Below are 20,599 nucleotides of genomic sequence, written 5' to 3'. Positions count from 1 at the left end.
TGAGAGGCTCGAGCAGGTCCTGTGGCGTCTCAGGATAAGCTGCCATGGCCAGCTCCAGCACCGCACCCCTGAACGCCACGGGCGACTCCTCTGGTGCTCGTTGTCGTTGAGCGAATCGCCGATGCGCATCATCAGGTGGCTCATAAACGTCGGCCATTTCTTCAAAAACTCCACGTAAAGTTGTCTTCTTATCGGTCGTTATGGAACGGAAAAATCGAACAGATTCGTCGTCCAGTAGAGTTGGCAACACCTCCAAGGCCTCAGCATCGGTCCATCTTGCTGTGCGTACCGCCGCCAAGAATCGGCAGGCGAAAGCGCTCCAATCCCCCCCGATGGAAAATTCCTTAACTGTGGTAAGGTGGCGACTCAGACTCCTCTTCACGCCATCTTCCAATGGTGGTTGTTGTGGTGGCAAATTCAAAATGGCGTCGGCTCGCGGCGTGGCCAAGATGGCGGTTTGGCGCCGCGGAGCGCGCAAGATGGCGGCTTCTTGCCGCGTGGCCAATGGCGGCGGCAGGGCAGGCAACGTGGCGGCCCGTGGAGCACCGACTGCTTCCTCCGTCGTCCCTGCCGCGACGAGATGACATAAATGCGTCAGGACGTCCTTTAGTGCCTCCAGTTGTACCGCCATCTGTTGCCATCTCCGATCCGCGTCCGATGATGTCGACGGACCCGCCACCGCGCCGACATCCTCCACTCCCGTCCCCGTGCTCGCCTCAGCAGGGCTCTCCTCCACCACCCCAGCAAAATCCGTGGTTGGAGTGAGATCGTCGTCGTCGGACGAAGAAGCCGATGCAGGCGCCGGAGTAACTTTCTTCCTTACTTGCTTCGACATGCCGTTGCACTTCTGGCACCAGTGTAATAAAAGACTTGACCACGATGTCTGGCTCAGTGTCCTTTATTTGGTTCGTACTGTATTCCCACACGGCTGTCTCTACTCGTTCAGTCTCCACGGTGCTGACTCCGATGTCGCTCCAGTCCACAACAGCAGCCCCGCTGCTGTTACTCTCACACAACCCCTTTTGGCTGTACTCGCTGCAGCTCCTCTCTCCTTCGTCCACTCCGCAGCTCTGACAGCCTCGTGCTGTCTCTCTCTCTTCTCGCTCCTGCCACTCCTGGCAGCCACACCGCTGCCTCTAACACACAGCCCTTCTGGCTGTCTTCTCTGCAGCTCCACACCACTCTGTAGCTTCCTCCTGTCTTCGGGGTTGGCTCCCGCTGGCCGACGGTGCCCCCCTCTTCTCACTCGCCCGCGTGGCCTTACTCTTTTCCATTCACACCCCGACTGACTTCCCCTTCCGGTTTACCCGCTTAAGGAGCCGAACCTTCCACCCACGTCACGTGACTCCACCCCCCGTGACGTCACATCCGGAAGGTCGCTTACGCCCGCATTACACAAGTATAGCTATGGGGACCCTCTCGCCAGTATGAAGATATTGAATATTTAGAAACATGCGTTTCGAGTATTTGGCTGTGATACATTTCCATGTGATAAGCCCACTTCATTGGGCGGTCACGTGTGGCCAGATCGCTTCTGAAAAAGAAGCTACAAAACTCAGCGGGCCTTTCGAATTAAGAGTCCCGTAGCTGAAATAACTTGGGGAGCCATTTCAATTTCCCATTCCCGCGCGCCCTGCAGCCGGTAGAATATCAATTGAAAAGTGCGCGTCTTAATTCTCGGAAGCTGCAAATGAGCCCGGACCCAAGTGGCGAACCCAAGTGGCGACGTGGATGTGTTTTGCGCAGTCAAATTGGTGGCGAGCGCGCTGACACCATCATCAACTCGCACCACTCGACAACTCAGGTTAATCACGTGGAGGGTGGGAGGAGGGGGTGGGGGACTGCATATTAACTGTGGATTGGAATCCAGGATCTCAGCGGTGCCAGCCTGGTGTGTCTGACATGGTCATTATGAACTCCCTGCCGGCACTCTCCCACCACGAGCCACGGGGCTGCCTCTTAAGTGTTTGGTTTTCAAGGCGCAATCCACAAAGTGGCGATGAAGGGAGGAGGGGGCAATGAGCTCTTTCTGCACGGTGGAGCGAGAAGACCCCATGCGGACAAGGCTGCACTTGTGCAAAGTGTACCCCAGAACGTACACAACCGCGCACAATTTTGCACGTGCGTATGTATAGATACACGCGCACGCGCGCACAAAAAAGTACCGTACATTCAAAGAGCCCCCCCCCCCGACCCCCGTATAGCCTACATAGACTACTGGGGCAAGAGCTGGCAGAGCGCACCTATTAAAGCGGCGGCTGGGCAGACACAAGCACAAAGACAAAGATCCCCCATATAGCCTTCGCACACTGTAGGGGCAAGTGCTGTTAGTGGGCACTTATGAAGGTCGGCATGGGGTGAGTGGCCACCACCACGCCCGGCCTCCTTTGTCTCCCCATTGGCGATGTTGACACATCGGGTACTCATTCGAGGTTGAGTCGACCTAGGGGATGCCCAGGATGCACGGGACCGGGGATTAAGACAATCGTCACGTGTAAAAAAAAGCAAAGACAAAGATCCCCTGTATAGCCTTAACAGATTGTTTGGGGCAAGTGCTTGTTAGCAGGCACGCGTACGCAGACAGACGCACAAACACACACACAAATACCTCCGCATACATGCACTTACACCCAAGTGCACACGTACACAAAGATTACACACACACATATATACACGGACGCACAAACATACACACACGCGCAATGTACAACAGCGATGTCTGCAGGTAATTATCCTGGGTTAACACACTCTAATGCCCGCTCCAATTACCTCGACGCATAGTTTGGGGGGTCCCAGCAGCGGCCCGGCCGTGTTAAGTTCGCTGGGATTTGTTGAGAGGGCAAATCCCAGGCGCCGGGGGGTGGGCCTTGATCAATCCACTGCTGGATGCACAGGGCATCTCGCCAACGTCCGATCACCACCTCTCGCGGCCTCGCGATGGAAACGATCCACGTTGGTTCCAGCATGATGCGAGCCACGTGTTATTTAATTAATCCACATCCGCGGTGGATAGTTTTCATTATTGGCCGTGAGTTTCCCCCCCCAGCCCATCTTTGGCTGGACCACTCCGTCAATGATGTCGACCACCGGCCACAATTCATTATTTGTCATGAGGAGGAACACGTGGATTTGGGAACGTACTCACTCAGTTAGAGACTGCTGGAGTTATGGATTGAGCTGGACTCATAATAACAATGACATTGCCAATATAAACTTTTATTTTCCCAACCTGCAAGGGTGCCATGTGTTTTGTTGTTATTGTTGTGGCTGTTGGCTCGCCTCGCCAGTTGAAGCATTTGCAATGCAGCATGCAGCACTCTCTGTATTGCCCACAGCGCTCTGTATTAATGTACTCTACTGTTAAATATCCATTTAAAGCTTTCGTGACTTCAGGGATTCATAATTCCTGGTTCTTTCGGTAAAGTCACGTAGAAGGGAAATAATAAAATAATAATAAAACAATAAACTTATCACGACGTTTCGATTGCAACACAAGCAATCGTCAACAGGTGTGAAAACCACAGCAATAACTTGAGAATTGTATTGTTTTATTTTTATTATTTTATTATTTCCCTTCTACGTGACTTTACCGAAAGAACCAATAATATACTCTACTGTTGTTGTTGTTATTATCATTAAAGTCGAGCTCAAGGTACGCCCCAAGAGAGATCGCAACAGCAGCGGCCGCAAAAAGCAAGCACGACCTCCTTCATGGCCACTGGCCTTGGTCTCCCTCGTCCTCGGAGTATTGGGGGGGGGGCGGTTATTGGGGGGGGGGGCGGTTATTGGGGGGGGGCGGTTATTGACTTTAAGTTGGAGACAGAGTGTCTAGAAAGGAATGTGAAATGTGACCTCAAACTTCTGTTTTTCCGTCTCCACAACAACACTTTGTTTTTTTTTGGTTGTATCCAAAAGAAAAGTTTAGAGTTTGCAGAATGTAAGTAACCGTTCTTTTGTGTGTGTGTATGAGCGAATTATTTATGGATTATCTCAATAGACTAATCAGCAGCAGCTTTGCGTTCAGGATGAAGGCATACCTAAATGGCATTATCTCACTCTCTGCATGTCAGCCCACTGGATGTCTGTCAGCTTTTGAGTTGATTTCAGGATTTCTTAAATTGTGTTTTTAACTCACTAAATGGACTGGCACCTGAGTACTGTACATGTCTGACGTGTTTTTTGAAGGTGTCAACCCCGCTCGTGTCCTCTGGCACTGGTTTCTTGGTTGTGCCAAAGGCCAGGAACCGAGACTTGCGGGGAGACAGCCTTCAGCTTCTGTGGTCCTCGCCTCTTGAACGGCCGGTTTGAGGTTCTGAAGGCAACAGAATCAGTGAATGTTTTTAGACGACATCTTAAACGACACCTTAAAACAACCCTTGCTCGTTGGCTGTGTCGGGCGGTGGCGGGTTTAACGGCACATGTATATATTTACGCGATCTAACCCCCCCAAAAACCTTCTGTTATGGATCTTAAAACATACCATTTTTGAATGGCTGTTAATTAGGATGTTCTTATTGTGTGTTTATTATGCTGTTTATTTTCCTTTCAATTTATTGCATGTTCTGTCATTTTCTACGTATCATTCTTACCGTTGCTTACATTGAGTCAGTCGTTTTCGTTTAGTTCTGTGAAGCACTTTGCATTGCATTCTTTGCGCGGATTGTGCTGTGTGAGTCAAAGTTTGATGTGATTAGCTCCGCTCCGTCTCCGCGTTGGGGCGTCCTCTCGAGGCGTGCTCCTGTTCATTTGGCCGCCCTTCCCGCATCGCTCCTCGAACACTGGAGGCTCTCATCCCTTCTCGAGATGCGTTCTGCCCGAGCTCACTTGTGTTTTTTTTTCTTCCGAGCGGTCAACTTGGATGTGTCTCTGCTCCGCGTCGTTCCTCTTCCTGCCTACCGGTGTATTTCCACGATAATAGAGGGGGAGGTTTTAGCGGGGGGGGCGGGTTTAGATCGCGTAAATATATAATTGTGTCGTTAAAACCCGCCACCACCCGACATAGCTAACTAGTAAGAGTTGTCACGTAAACAGAACGTGGCCAATTCGTTGGAGAGCCAAGCCACAACATTTACAATCTGAGTACGACGTTTCGCCAGTAATTACAACCAGCTTCATCAGGCGACAGACATATTTCCACGCTTTGTACCTCCCTCCGCACCCTTCTTTTGCACACCTTCTCGGCGTTTGTTCCGTTTTCGTTTTTGGCGCCCCGATATGTCGGATCCGTGTGTTTGATATCCACGCTGCCGCGTGGATATCAAACCAGACACAGGAAGTTATGGGAGTCATATATTTTTTTTTCTTCATCTAAAAAAAACCGCTTAACCTCTTTATTTTCATCGTCGCCGATCTTCGACGTGACCGGGAATCAAACTGAGTCGTTGCCGGGTTCGTAGCTCAGAGCGCGAACCACTGCATTACTGCTCCATGGCTGAAGTCAATCTGTGTTCTTTCAAAAAATGTTTTTTCAAAAAATGCTTAAACATCTCACGCGTTCAAAAGCCCCCTGAGAACATCCTGGAACTCAACCGAGGCCCTCTCCTTGTGTAAGCAATTACCTTATTTATTATTATTACTACGATAATGATGATGATCACAACGCATTTCTCATCCACCGAGCAGTGTTTTGTTATCGGTGGCGGGGAAGCGTATTATTACATCACCCTGCGCTTCCACGCCAACGGGCAGCGACGTTTACAATTTAGAGGCCCACAGCTTCAACCGTTGAGCGCCACGCGGTTGACAGAATGCGCAGCGCAGGGCACGGCACTCTCATTCCGCGAGCCGCCTAATGTGGCTCGTCGCTCATCGCGTTCTCGATGAAGCACCGCACGCGTGTGCCCGTGCTCGCGCGGCCACTCCATCACCAACGTGTCGGGGTATTTGTTTTTTTGTTTTAGCCCCTGCGTGAATTTACTTTGCGACGGCGGCGTCTTGAGAAAACCTTCGCCATCCATATAAACAGATGTAGTGACATTGAATGAGTCACTGTAGCGCGTGACGCTGGGAGATCGGTAGACAATGGAATTAGGGGTAGCAGTCCGTTCTACCAGTTGGACCGGTGGGCAAGGCACGGACCCTTCTGGGGGATCCAGAGGGGTGCGGGGCCGAGGGCGGAGCCTGGCCACGCTGGGGAGGATAAAAGGCGAGCTCCGACTCACAGTCGGGGCTGCTGCGATCTGGAGTGGAACTCTTCGTGGTGCCGTAGTCGTCATGATCTTCGCCCTCTTCAAGCTGTGTAGTCTGGCAGCGTGTTGGCTGTCTCGACCTGGTATGCCGTTATCCCCGAAGGCTGTGAAGGCCGGAATAAAAGAGAGAGTCCCTCCTACTAGCGTCTGTGAATCAGTACACTCCACAGACATTGACACAATTTCAACCGAGAAGATGGGTACAAACTCGGCAATCACTGGAAGGACGTTATCAAGCAGTTCAAGTCATAACTGGCTGTAATGTCCACCACCAAGACCATCGCTGGCCACTCCTACCATCACCACTAGCACCACGTTACGTTTGCATGGGAGGCGTCGCCGCGTTCGTTTGCGTGGTGATGTTGCCACGTACCGTTTGAATGGCCCACTACTACCATCACTCGCATTAACATTAGCTGCCCCGCCCATGCTGCTACACCTGAACTACGCCCATGTTAAACCTTTACCTGGCAGCCCTTTCATTAGTGGAAACCCACCACCAGCGCCGTCGTTGCCCATCACTTACATTAACATTAGCTGCCCTGCCCATGCTGCTGACACTTGGGCTACGCCCATTTTAAACCTTTATTAACAGCTTGCCTTTAGAGGCTAACCCCCCTTTTCCTGATGACGACCGCTTGTGTTGTGATCGAAATGTCGTGGTTTTCTTTTTTCTTATTCACTTTATTATTATTTCTCTATCTATGTGACTTTACCGAAAGAACCAAAGAATATGAAAGCCTTCACCCTTGGCTGCTGACGATTATGACGATGTTGATGACGATGATGACGACGACGACGATGATGATGATGATGTTTCGCCATGCACCCTGTGGCCTGATTTTTGGTTCAGGGCCCCGGCTAACATCAGTAGCGAGTCGTATTTGCACCAGTCCTGGGCTCTTCACCAACGCGAATTTGCCAGCATGGAGAAGTTTGGATACTGATCTTAGCTGTGGTCGGGAATCAAACTCAGGTCGCCGGGTTTGCAGAGGCAATGTGCTAACGCCACCGCTTCCGACAACAAAGATCCCCTGCGTAGCCTTAACAGATTGTTGGGGCAAGTGCAATTAGGGAGTAGCACCTATGAAGACCGGCACGAGAGGGTGGGTGGCCAGCATCACGCTCAGCCGACTTTTTTCCCCCAGTGGCGATCTCTACACACCGCACCAGGTACTCATTTGATGCTGAGTCGACCAAGGGGAGGCCCAGGACGTCCCAGATAATCGTATTTGGTGTTGGCCGTGAGTGGAATTCGAGCTCGGGTCGCCAGGTTCATAGCGCAATGCACGAACTGCTGCACCACCGCGAAACACACATACACACACGTAGACACACACGCACACGTGTATCTGAGTATCATAAAACATTCAACTATGTGTTCATGGGCCATCGGTTTCTGTTCCAGAGCTGAATGTTCCCATAGTACGCGGTGATACAGTAACAAAATAAATGTTCTTAGCTTAACCAAATTAGCTACAGAGTAATTTGTACATCCTTTGATATACATCAATTTTATTGGAATATAATATTCGTGATTAGTTCCAAGCAAGTTTAGAGAATGTTTTTTTTTACTTTTTGTTGGTAGTTGGAAAAACATCGTTAAGGACTAAGTGGTTCTAACAGCTGACATCCGATTCTGGAGATAAATTTTCCAGCTCACCCCTCTCAAACGGCCAATGCATTCTCTATACGACGGTTCATTCAGAGGGCCCCAAATTTGACTTAAAAATTATCCTGATGGGCCATACACAAACACGCGTCATGCATCCAGTAATCACGACAAACTAAGATGCATGTCGACCGACTATAAAGATGCCCTCGCTGTGATGGAAGTGACCGCGTGCCGTGCAATTACAAGCGCGGTGTTTCCAGGTGGTGGAGGAGGAAAAAAAAAGGTATTTCCCTTCCCCGTACCCGATTGCTGCTGCTAAGATACTGGGCCACGTTGGGTCTGGCCCGTAAGCAGTAAGCCTCCCCCACTCCTGGAATGACGGCTATAGCGCCAGAACGCAATGACCTACTCGAGCGCGAATGCGTCTCGGGGGGGGGGGCAGGCGCTTAACGTCCGTTTTCGCAGAAGGCGGCACCACACCCTTTGCAAAATTAGATCAACGTGTGATTTAATTTTTTTTTTATGTTGGGATTCTGGGGAATCGAACCGTCGAGTTCCGCGATGATGCTTGTGGCTCACGGCGCGCTGGAGCACTCGCTGACAGCTCGGGGCCGAGACGGATTGTCCTGAATGCGAGCGAGGGCATGAGATGTGAAGCCCGGTATGCCGTTGTGTGGCTTTTTTTATTTTTCTTCTTCGTAAAGGCTTATTGCCGGAAGGAAATTCTTGGCCGACGTTAAGGATCCACGAATTACGTTTTTTTTCTTCTTTAAGAAATATACATTATCGGCACTGGCGACTGTAAGTGGGCCGTATGGGCCGCCACATGTGGTAGCACTCAGGCTAAATTGAGAAGGACATTGGATTGTTTTTTTCCATCTCTGCGTTTCGGGATATGAGTCGTTCCTCCTTATAGCCGGCGGGGGCTGCGTGTCATTTGCGTGTTTGGGGAGTAACGGGCATGGGTCCCGGGACTGTCAGTGTCCACGTGTTGAACCGACCCGACTTATAAACATGGATAGAGAGTGGAAGAGAGACACGGAGGGAGGGGAGGGGAGGGCGCGCGAGAGAGACACCGTGTTTCCATTAAGAGGGCAAGCAACTCAAGTTATTTTTCGCCCAAAATGTTTTTGTTTTTTATAAGTCGGAGAAACTTGAGCATTTTCCAGAACGGAATTATTTATCGCTTAAAGGCCAGCGCGCTGGCGTCGTGCGCGATGATTTATGCCACGCTTTTTTGCACGGTGCAGCTAGCCCCATCACAACCGTCCGTGATTGGTTGTCATCTATCACGTGTAGCTTACCTAGAGATTGAGGTCTCAATCACTGCAGCCCGAACGCATTCATTCAGCAGAAAACAAATCTATGACGTCGACGTTTAAAAAATTAAAATATAATACTAAATTTCGATTTAAAGCTTTCGTGACTGCAGGGATTCATCTTCTTGGTTCTTTCGGTAAAGTCACCGAAAGAACCAAGAAGATATAATAATAACTTTGTATAATATCCCCCAAATAACTCTTGCCAGGATATATTGGTGCGCATTCGAACAAGGCGGCGAATTGGATCGCCGGGAACATGAGACTCTCTCCACGAGTCCGCTGTCTGTTCACAAACGTATCCGAGTGTCAACAGGAGTAGCTCGGTGCGGTCGCATCCACAGCATCGGTCACGATGACCTCTCGACCTTGACCAATATTGTACGGATAGTGGTAACACCGTGAATAAGAGCAAGCGTGCTTGGGCAGAACGCGTCGATAAAAGGGATGTACATATATTCTTGGTTCTTTCGGTAAAGTCACGTAGAAGGGAAAAAGAATAAAAGAATAAAAATAAAACAATACAATTCTCACGACGTTTCGATTGCTTGTGTTGCAATCGAAACGGCGTGAAAATTGTATTGTTCTATTTTTATTATTTTATTGTTTTCCCTTCTACGTGACTTTACCGAAAGAACCAATAATATGAATCCCTGCAGTCACGAAAGCTTTAAATCGGGATGGATGCATGTATGTTGAATTTATTTCGCACCGTACGTAGCCAACCGTGCTAATCGGAGGTGCGGGGGAAGGACAACAAACTAAACACAAAAAAGTAGTTTTGAAGAAATGAGTTTTCAATCCAGATGATTAAAAGTGCTCAGCTCCAATGACTACCTAATACTGTATCGGAAAAAAGAGCGTTCCAGACGGCCGCCGAAGCGCATCTGAAAGCGCGCGACGCAGTGACCGCCGTCTTTGCTCGATGGCGAACCAAAAGCCGCGGGTCGAGCGAGACTCCTAACGCCGGAGTGGGAGTCGCCGAGGAAGAGGGGGGCGAACACTTCCGGGAAGGACATCCACCGCAGAGATGGAGCAATGAAATCAGCTCGTGTCGCAAGAGCTGGGCGGGATTGTTGTGTCGCAAGATGTAAGGACCCCCCCCCCCCACGATAATGGTTTATGAGGCAATAAACCAATAAAAGGCTGTTAAGGGCATATGGAGAAACTGCCCGAGGCGGTCAGCGTGGGTGTCTTGTTGTTTTGGTTATTTATACAGAGACACATTATTATTCATCCGTTCCTTAAATTCCATCGCATTCCCAGATGTTTGCAAAACAACCCAACAACACGCGTAACCGAAACATTTCAATGTTTTTTTTTGTTAAATTGCAGAATCAATTCAGCTGCTGCATATTACTGCAGACGCACAACTCCGCACATTGCGGCGATTTGTGGCAAGTCAAAGAGCTCCTCCGGACGGGTTACTGGGGCTAGAGATTGACCGGGATAACGTGTACCCCCGTCTCGTTTGGAGTTGCACAAGGGAGGACATTGTAAAGAATATCATAACATACCAATAACACGAGTGGAATTTAGAGAAAATAGAGAACATATTCTGAAATCCCTGCCGCGTTCTTTCTCGAAAGGCTTATCGTGTGAATTGTTAACGGGGGAAGTTGACGGGCCGCCCCGAGTCATGATGCATTGAGGTTGTCAGAGTTGTGGCTCTACGAGCGTCTGGGGATTTAAGTGGTCACGAAAGGTATCCCGGGCAAATTGTTGAAGGCAGACCGGGAATCAAAAAGGTGAAACGAAGAGGTGAGCGGGAGTAAGACGGAGGAATTTAGTACATTTGAAGTCAATAATAATGTGCTTCGTAATAAAATATCATTTCAATAAGTTCTAGATTTGAAGCTTTCGCGACTGCAAGGATTCATCATACTCTTAGGTTGTTTCGGTAAAGTCACGTAGGTAAAAATAAATAATACAAATACTAGAAATAATAATAGAAATGAAATAATAAATTACGACGTTTCGGAGGCAACACAAGTCTCCGTCATCAGGTGGGACCGTCAGTAAATTTAGCTGTGACGATTATTATTTTACTAATAGGGTTTTTCCCATTTTTTCTGGCAACAAAACTGACACCTTTTGCAAGGAATCATGCTTACATTAACCACAATACTTGCAGTTAAATGCAAACAAAAAACAATACTCTGATAATTTATGCATTGCAAGTATTGTTTTTTGTTTGCATTTGACTGCAAGTATTGTGGTTAATGTAAGCATGATTCCTTGCAAAAGGTGTCAGTTTTGTTGCCAGAAAAAAGGGGGAAAACCCTATAAGTATATTTTGGTACTGGCAAAGGAGGTCCCATGATTATTATTTTTATTATTTATTTTTATTTTTACCTACGTGACTTTACCGAAAATAAATACGTGGCCAGAGAAAACTGAACAAAAGTTGGAGAGTACAGAATGGAGCATTTGCGGAGAGGTGCACGCTTGCAAATCACACGGATGGTGGGGTAAACAGCAAAAAATAAATCTACCACTGGCCTTGCCCTTGCAAAATGACTGACAGCATCGGAGGGGTCTTTAAGGTCTACTTCACACCAGATGGCTGCGGTTCGGTCAATTCCCAGCAGCATCTACCCAAGGCCACTTCAGTGGAATCAAAAAACCTTCAACTGTGCGCAGAATGGCGAGCACTCCGACCGCCACCAGATATGACCCAGCTGTAGCCTTGTCCCGCACCACACAGCGCCCTCCCCACCACTTCTTTGATGATGCGCTGTCATATTTCAATTGAGGCCTTGATGCAATGCGTCAACATCATCGGCAGCGGCTCAATCAAATTTCTGGGAAAAGAATGCCTCCCCAAGCGGTATTCCGTCGCCATCTCTCACCGGTCACCCTCGCTGGGAACAATCCCACCTGCGCACGAGGAAACAAAAATTTGCAACGCTCCGCTTTGTCCTCGTTTCGGAAGCGTTTCCCTCCTCCCTTGTTGGCTGTCAGCTCCGTCGATTCGTTTCCGTCGATCGCCGGTCGCTTCCAGCATCGCGTCCCGCTTTACTTCCAGTTGGCATGCGCCCATTACGTAACACACGTCACTCGCAATGTTCGCTCTGGCCAACACGTGGCATGTATCTGTGAGCGCTCAGCTGTGAGTACGTCGAGAAAGGGGGGTGGGGGGGGGGTGGCGTCCTGTCAGTGTCAGTGGGAGCGTGCATCAGATGGGAACGTGTTCAATCTCTCTCTCTCCCGAGTGGCTTTACTGGCAAAACTAACAAAACAGCGATCTCTTCCTTCTTTATCTCCCCCCAACTCCTGGCTGCGCTGTTTATTTGATATCTCGGATGCCTGTCATGCCTCCTAAGGACACGTAAAATTGCGTGCGCGATTACGACGCCTCGCTGGGGGTAGGCGATGGAGAGCATCCGTAATGGTTACGAAATGAGCACTCGGGATTTTGGCTGCCCGGGAGCTTTGCTCTTTGCGGGGCTCTGAGCAAAGCAGTGGCGAAGCTATTGAGCGCGCAGGCGGTGCAACTGCACACCAGGGGCCCATGCCCAATCCTACGGGCTGCTCTGCCACTCGAGGTGTTCATTATCGGAAGTGTATTCCTACGCGAGTTGCGAGCAAGTCGTCCTGAATGCACGCGGCCGGTTCAGTCAAAACTCCCGTGGGTTGCGTTTATCGATCGGAATGTCGCGTGTGGTGGGGGTACAGCAGAGGTCGCAAACAGGTTTTGATTCCTTACCCGTACCCGGTCGGGTACGGGTAGGGTACGGGTATCGGGTACCTGATTGCGACCTCTGGGATGAAGCCATGTTGCAGGCGCGGGTGGGTTGATTCTAGGAACTTGAATTGTGAGAAGAGACAAGACGTTGGGAAATGAGTGACAAACGGTGACTCACCAGTGGCTCACGGTCTACCCGTACCCGTATCCGGCCGCACCAGGGTCGCAAACGGGTACCCGTACCCGGCCGGGTATCGGGTAGGGTACGGGTATCGGGTACCCGGTTGCGACCTCTGGGGTACAGTGTGGGTACTCCCAGCTCTCACACAGACCTCTGGCAAGCGTGGACGAGTAGGCCAACACACCATCTCGACAAAGCTCTCAAGAGCTCCCCCTGGTGTTGGTGGCGTGAGAAAGCAGTTGCAGGGGCTGCGCATTCATCTTTAGTACTTTATTTCACGTCTCGTATCCTCCATGAAAGGGGCTCTCTGTCACTTGGTTATAAATAAGGGGTGTAATAAGGATATGTTTTTTTCCCCCCTTGCTTGCTTATTTGCTCATGGGAAGGAAAGCAAGCACATAAAAACACACAACTACGAATCACCAGCATGGCTCTTTAAAAGTTGTTGGTTTTATTAATGGCATTCGCTTCAGCTGTTAAACAACAACAACAAAAAACACAACTGGGCTGATACACTACAAATTCTGGCGAACACGTGCAAGGGAACAGGTGCGCATTGATTGAATCCGCGTGTGTGTGTGTGTTTATATTTTATCCACAAAGCGGCGCCACGGCACGGAGCAGCACGATGTCCCAGAGCGAGCAGAGCCCTGGACCTAGAGATGACCCCCCTCCCACCACCACCCCAAACGTGTTCATTACAATTTTGACTTAAAACTTTCGTGACTGCAGGAATTCATATTCTTTGGTTCTTTCGATGAAGTCACTGAGATCGAACATAATGAATAATAAGGTGAATACAAATTATAATAAATAATATTAAAAACTACTTTTTTTTAAACACGCTTTTATGAAATGTACTCGTAATGACAGAACTCCACGACTCCAGGAAGTGGCCCCGAAGCTTGCCATAACTTAAGGGACCGTGGCCAATTACAGCCAACGTCAGTTGACCGTGGACAAACCGAAACATAACAGAACAAAATAATGTTTAAAAATATAATTCTAGATTTGAAAAAAAAACCTAAGAATATTTTAAAAAAATATTTTTTTACAATAGAATATAGTATTGTCATCAGTATGACATAAGTATACCACGTTTGCAGCCGATACCACATTGGGAAGTGGGTAAAATTGAGTTATAAGATTTGAGGATACAACAGACAGAGTGAGTTAATAAAAAGCGTGTAAAAACAAAAACAGAAAAGAGACCAGACGGCTCAATGAGCCATTCTGTCTACAGGAAAGTAACCCATATTGACGCCTACCTACAACCTGATTCCCACCACCATCCATCCCAGAAGAATTCCCTCATCAAAACGCTACACCATAGAACTCAATGTATCTCCGACCATTAACACCTAACCTGTGAACTCAAACACGTACACCAGGCTCTCAAGGCGAATGGATATTCTGACTACACAATCCGCAAAGCCATCATCCCAACCGTGAGGAAGGAGCCATCTGAAGATCCAATCAAAACCATCAGCTTATCTTACATAGCAGGGGTAACCAAAAAGATTTCCCAAATCATGAATAAACACAAGATCCAGGTCCGATTTAACACAGTACATAAAATTCGTGATCTGATTCCATCTGTGAAGGACAAGATTCCTGACATGCAATATCCCGGCGTCTACAAACTAAGCTGTATCTGCGGCAGCAGTTACATTGGGGAAACTAAGCGACATGTCTCGGACCGTGTCCGTGAGCATAAGGCAGATTTGAAACACGGTAGGACCAATACTTCTGCCGTGGCTGATCATTATTTTAATGCGGTTGGCTCACACGAAATATATTTCTCTAAGACGATGGTACTTTGCAAGCCTACTTGCTATCAACAAAGATTCGTTCATAAAGCCATCCATATATACAGACACAGACACAATTTAAACCGAGAAGATGGTTATAAACTCCGCAATCATTTGAAAGATGTCATTAACCACTTTGGGTCATGAGTTGATTTGCGTTTTCTTGTCAAGGGAGCACAGATCAAGTCATGACTTGATTTGTGTCGTTTTCTTGTTGTCTTACCCCAGGGCACATATGCCCCGCCCACTTCGTTCTGACACCTAGACGTTTTGTGGCACTGCATGTTCCGTTTTTTCACATTGGTGCTCTCTGACCCCAGGGCACATATGCCCCGCTCACTTCGTTGCGCCGCCGTAGCGGTTGTGCCACGCCCATTTTTGAAACCTTTAAAAACGGTTGCCTTCGGTGACCTTCCCCCTCTTTCCTCCTGAAGACGATCGCTTGTGTTGTGATCGAAACGTCGTGGTTTTTGTTTTTTATTGTTATTTTTTATTACCGAAAGAACCAGGAATAAGTCTACATTATAGACTGCCAGTACGCTCACTCAGTTTAATAACCATTGCTACAGTCTACATTATAGACTGCCAGTACACTCACCCAGTTTAATAACCAGGCTACAGTCTACATGAGTGTTTTTATATAATTTTATTTTCATTATTTGTATTTTATTCACTTTATTTTTTATTATTATTTTCTATCTACGTGAAATAACCAAATACTATGTTCATTACAATCTGGGATCACCCCGCGCGAGACAATTGGATGTGCTTTGCAGTAGGGTTATTGCCCGAATCGTCAGATATTATATATATTGTTTTCCAGGTTTGACGAATGTATTGAGTGTATGCGGTTTTTTGTGTGCTAATGTACCACTTGCAACGTAGTGTCATACAAATTGTGTCCTCTAGAGATATCGTGATATATCTACTGCGGGATGAAGCCCTCCCTCCCCAAGCCGTGATGCAGCAATTCACCACAGCACCTTGCACCCGAGCTCACTTCATCGCTCTATCTCCTCGGTAGACGAAGCTTACTTCTGGGGAAAATGAAAAGAACACCCGATACTTACAAACGAATTTCAACTCTAGTAACATTATTTACGTCAAGAATGGACATTAATCTATGCGTCGTTGCACCACGAGTGATCACGCAAACGGTATGCACACTGTTGTTGCGTATGGCAGTAAGTTTGTTCAGGAGTTAACAGCACAATGTTGAGGTCTGCTCGCCACGAGAGGGCTTCGTGACGAAGAGTTCGTGAAGTTTTTTTCTGCTCCTCTGTTGAAGGAGCTCAGACCACAGTGGGTTGACTATAGGTGTCTGTGTGTCTCTGTGGGTCTGTATGTAATGTGTCTCTGTCTCTATGGGTTAACGATATGGTCCATAGTTTCGGTTGCTTGGCCATAATCGGACCTCCTGCGGCTGGTATTTAATGGGTCTCGGTTTTTTCTATGAGTTTCAATGGGTCTCTATGTGTCTCCATGGGTGTCTATGCATCTCTATGTGTCTCTGTGAGTCTCTGTATGGTCCACAGTTTAGGTTGCATTGCCATAATCTCATTACTGTGGCTGGTGTCTTTAATGCTCCATTGATGAAGGAGATGTACGCATCGGCCTGTTGATGGTTCCACCACCAGTGTCTTTGAGGAGGAGGTTGAATGTTAAAGCCAGGAGGTGCGATGGCTTTTGCATTTCGAATGAGAGTTTGCAAACTGGCCCTCTGGAACACAGGCAACTGTTTGTTCTGTGACCTGCGTAGATACTGGTCCTTGCAGCAAGAATGTGGAATTTTCCCATCGCTGGTTCAGGACGGTAAAGACAGAGGAGATAGTTTATCCACGCTCATTGGTGCACGGGGACACGCACGTGGCTTTCGGAGATAAACAGAGGCACGCATCAGCTGTTCCACAAAGGAGCTTCGCAAGCGTCAGCAATTTGCACGGAGAGTGCGTGGGGGGGGGCACGGGGCGACGGGAATGATTCATTAATTACCACCGACCACATGATGCAATACGTGAATGGTAATGATCCAGGGGTCCAGATTGGTTTAAATAAGCGTTTTAATTAATTCCTATCTCGTTTGTGACGTTAGTTTCCCATCTTGACTCCAGCTTATTCTGACCCGCCTGTACCGTTTCGCTTGTACTCAGGGGCCGTCCACAAATGACGTCACGCGATTTTGGACGATTTTGACCCCCCCCCCTTCTCGTCACACGGCGTCACAAAAAGTCAGACCCCCCTCAAATAGGACGTCACAAAGCTCTGCCACCCCCCCCCCCCCCCAAATATATATATATATAAAACATGCTTCAAATCGCTTTAAACTATTGTCATAGTAGTGCGTATTTAATGTGGCGCTGCACTCTGATGTTGTAGGAGAAAACATTTATTAAAAGTCTATTTAATTAAGTGGAACGTGTTGTCTATATTCATTTAAAGTTGCGCATTTCGATGTGACGTCACATTTCTCAAACCCCCCTGCCCTCGTCACACATCGTCACAAATGTCTGACCCCCCCCCCCTCCCTAGGTGCGTGACGTCATTTATTGACGGCCCCTCGCACGTGCCCATCATACTGTGTGTGTCTGTGGTGTTTGTATCGTCTCCCATGTACCGCGTGTCTCGCTCGTAATGTATCGTTTGCGCCGCCTCTTCTGTACTGCCTCTGTCGGCTGTACTTTCTGTCTCGTCTGTACTGTTGTGCATTCTCGCGTGTTTGTACTTTGTCGCTTCCACTGTCTTCTCTCGTCTGTACGGTCCGTCTCGTTCGTACACCCCTTGTTGAGTCTTCCTTTGTACGATCTTCGTCTTGTCTGTCTTTGCAACTGTGGCTTGTCCTGGTCGCCTCTTGCCGAGCCGTCTGTCTCGTTCGTGCCGTACGATCTGTTTCGTCTGCCTCGTTCCAAATTGTTTGTGCTTCAATTAAACTTTCGCTTAACATTTTCGCGAGTTACAAAAAACGATCGACTTTCAAATGCTAGAATAGGCGTTCGCAACAACGATATTTTTTAATCAAGTTCAAGTTTCAAGTTTGTTTTTGCTTTCCATAAGCAATATTTCTTTGGGTTAGATCCTAAACGTGTTGTTAAACCCGCCATCACCCGACAACCGATTGGTGAGGTCTGTCAAGTAAACAAAACGTGCCACTTATTAGCACGTTTAGTGATGGTGGGTTTAACGACACATTTATATTGACGTGATCTAACCCAAAAAATACTACGGATAATATTGATCGCGAAAAAAAAGCTTGCGCGTTAAATAGTTTCGAACAATTAACCGTGTGAGAACTCGGGAGACGATGATGCAAGAGTGACCTGCCTGGTCGATGTTGACTCGACGACTCGTCACGTGCATCATCGATTGGCATCGCTCAGTGACGTCAGTCTCCGTGCGGCATGCGGGTGCTCGCTCACAAGAGCGAGTTCGACGCCTCTTGTTTTTGCCGCATCATCTTCATCATCATTCGTGTGCTCGCTACCAGTGTAAGAAGAGATCTACAGATCTCGGCGTGGCCATAAGTACCTCCGTTTAGCACGGTTGGCTACGTACGGTGCGAATGAAGTTCAACATATGTATACAGAACCATTGATGCCACCACGCCTCGCCCTACCGCTTCTTCCACGTGGCGCAGCTTCTGGTAACTGATGCACAGCAGACACGTGACTCCTCCCCCCCCCCCCCCAACATTCGGTCTTAGGTCTCATCTTCCCCTAGGTCAAGTTGCCGGATTCGCCGAGACCGCGCCAATGACTCTCTCGACAATCGGCACTCAGCCATCCAGCACACGTGTCCAGGTGAAACGTGCAGCCCTGCAATTGTCTGTCCACGTCACTGCTGGCGGAAGGGCCTCCGCTAGAGGTCGCTCAAGAGATGCCATCTCGAATCTAGATTCTGGAGATTATTTTGGCCTACTCTTCCACGCTAGCCAGACGTTTTGCAAGAGTATGGGAAAAGCAACCGTGTATACCCCACCACGCTCGTTCCTCAATCCTTGTAGCGCGCCCCTGTCAACTGCATCATTCCATTCTGTCATCGTTTTGTAAGCTATGTCAAGCGCCTTGATTGAAGGCGCTCTATGAATATAAAAATGTGATTAAATTAGACGAAACCGTGGCATTACCCTCAACCTGGGAATTCGGAGTTTTTAAACAGGATTTGTTTGGATCTGCGGCCAGGAACATTTTTCGCATACAGCTCACCACATCCAGTATACTTCTCGCTGCGGGTGAGGATATGTCTAGTTACATGCCAATTAAGTCTACCAGGGACCCGTAAAATGTATGTATGTTGAACTTAATTTGCACCATACGTAGCCAACCGTGCTAATCGTAGGTACGGTGAAGGACAACAAGCTAAACACAAAACGCAGTTCTAAAGAAATTAGTTTTTAATCTAGAGTTAAGAGTACATGGCTTCAGCGGCTTCCGAACCGTGTGAAATATTTAAACAGTTGGGGAAAAGGTGTATAATGAGAGTGCTTCTAATTTTCATTTTCACCCAGAAAAGCCTAACTGAGTCCCAATATTATTTTTGCAGAAGTATCTTGCCAAGCCTTCGCAGTAGGGGCGGCGACGATGTTGCAATGTGTAATACCAATTTGAATAACTTTCAAGTATTTTAAAATTTGTAATTGGGATGTTTTGCCAATACAAGTTTTTTTTAGCTCTGGGACGAAAGCGGAAAAATGTGGACAAAACCTCATGCAGAACAGGTGGAGAATATACGAACACGACACATGAAAGGTGCCCCGAGTCAGGAATCGAACCCAAGATTTCTGGCTGCCAGGCACAAGGCACAGCCGTTCAAAGGGTACGGTGAATTAGGGCGATGGTCCCGGGCCCCGCGCTTTGGGGGCCCCACGGTTCGACGTCACGGTGTCAGATGTAATACTCCCAGTTAAGTTTGAAGGCGTCGAAGGGGGCCCACAAGGTACGTGATTTTCCACCGGACCCCCCCCCCGCCATCTGTGGCCGGCCGTGGGCGCAGGTGTCACCCATTCCGCAACCCTAAATAATACTGCACCGCCATACATAGACAAGAATTGAGAGTCATTGTTTCCAAATGCGGCCACGATGACCGCTGGAAGATTATAGGGCAATTAGCTAGGAGAGAACATTTTGCACGAGATGGCATGGGGTTAACCAGCTTCATCAAATGACAGCTTAGAACTTTGCACCTCCACAGCTTTTGGAATTTTAGGACAATTAGCAATTCGTTTTTTTTTGTACCTTTCTTCATTAACTAATTGGTCTCCATTAACAAATGGCTGAGATTTACGAAGAGACATTCAAGGCCACCCCCTTTTAAAGGAAAGGCCTATAAATTGTTTCTCTCTACAAGAAACACGCGGCAGGATTTAGAAATCCGCGGCGGCATAGATTGATCACGAGTCATGCGCGAGCACGTGGGCGCCTCTGACGTAACGTGACATGCGGGTCGATTGAACCCACGTGACTCCCGCTTCGAAGACATTTGAATCTTTTGTTCCCTTCCCACCCTGCTCCCTCCTGTCAGCATCATCATTATCAGCCGTAATTTTATCCACTGCTGGATGAAGGCCTCCCAAAAAAAAACAAGTCGCCATATCTTACGCTCTTGCGATGACATTTGCAAATGCACACGAGTCGATTTTATCGTTCCATCTCCGCAGCGGATGTGGTCTCTCTCCATTGGCTGCTACCCCGTCTTTAGTCTCGCTCCCCTCTACAAATGCCCCTAATCTCCCTGCACCCCTCTAACCCCTACCCCCTTCACCAAACCTTCTACTCCCTGTGCCCGTTCCTTCCACTCAGCACCG

Source organism: Lampetra planeri, chromosome 3 (assembly GCF_965212315.1).
Source record: "Lampetra planeri chromosome 3, kcLamPlan1.2.h2, whole genome shotgun sequence".
NCBI lineage: Eukaryota > Metazoa > Chordata > Hyperoartia > Petromyzontiformes > Petromyzontidae > Lampetra > Lampetra planeri.
The sequence above is the reverse complement of the archived record's forward strand: the minus strand, read 5'-3'. Positions refer to the sequence as shown.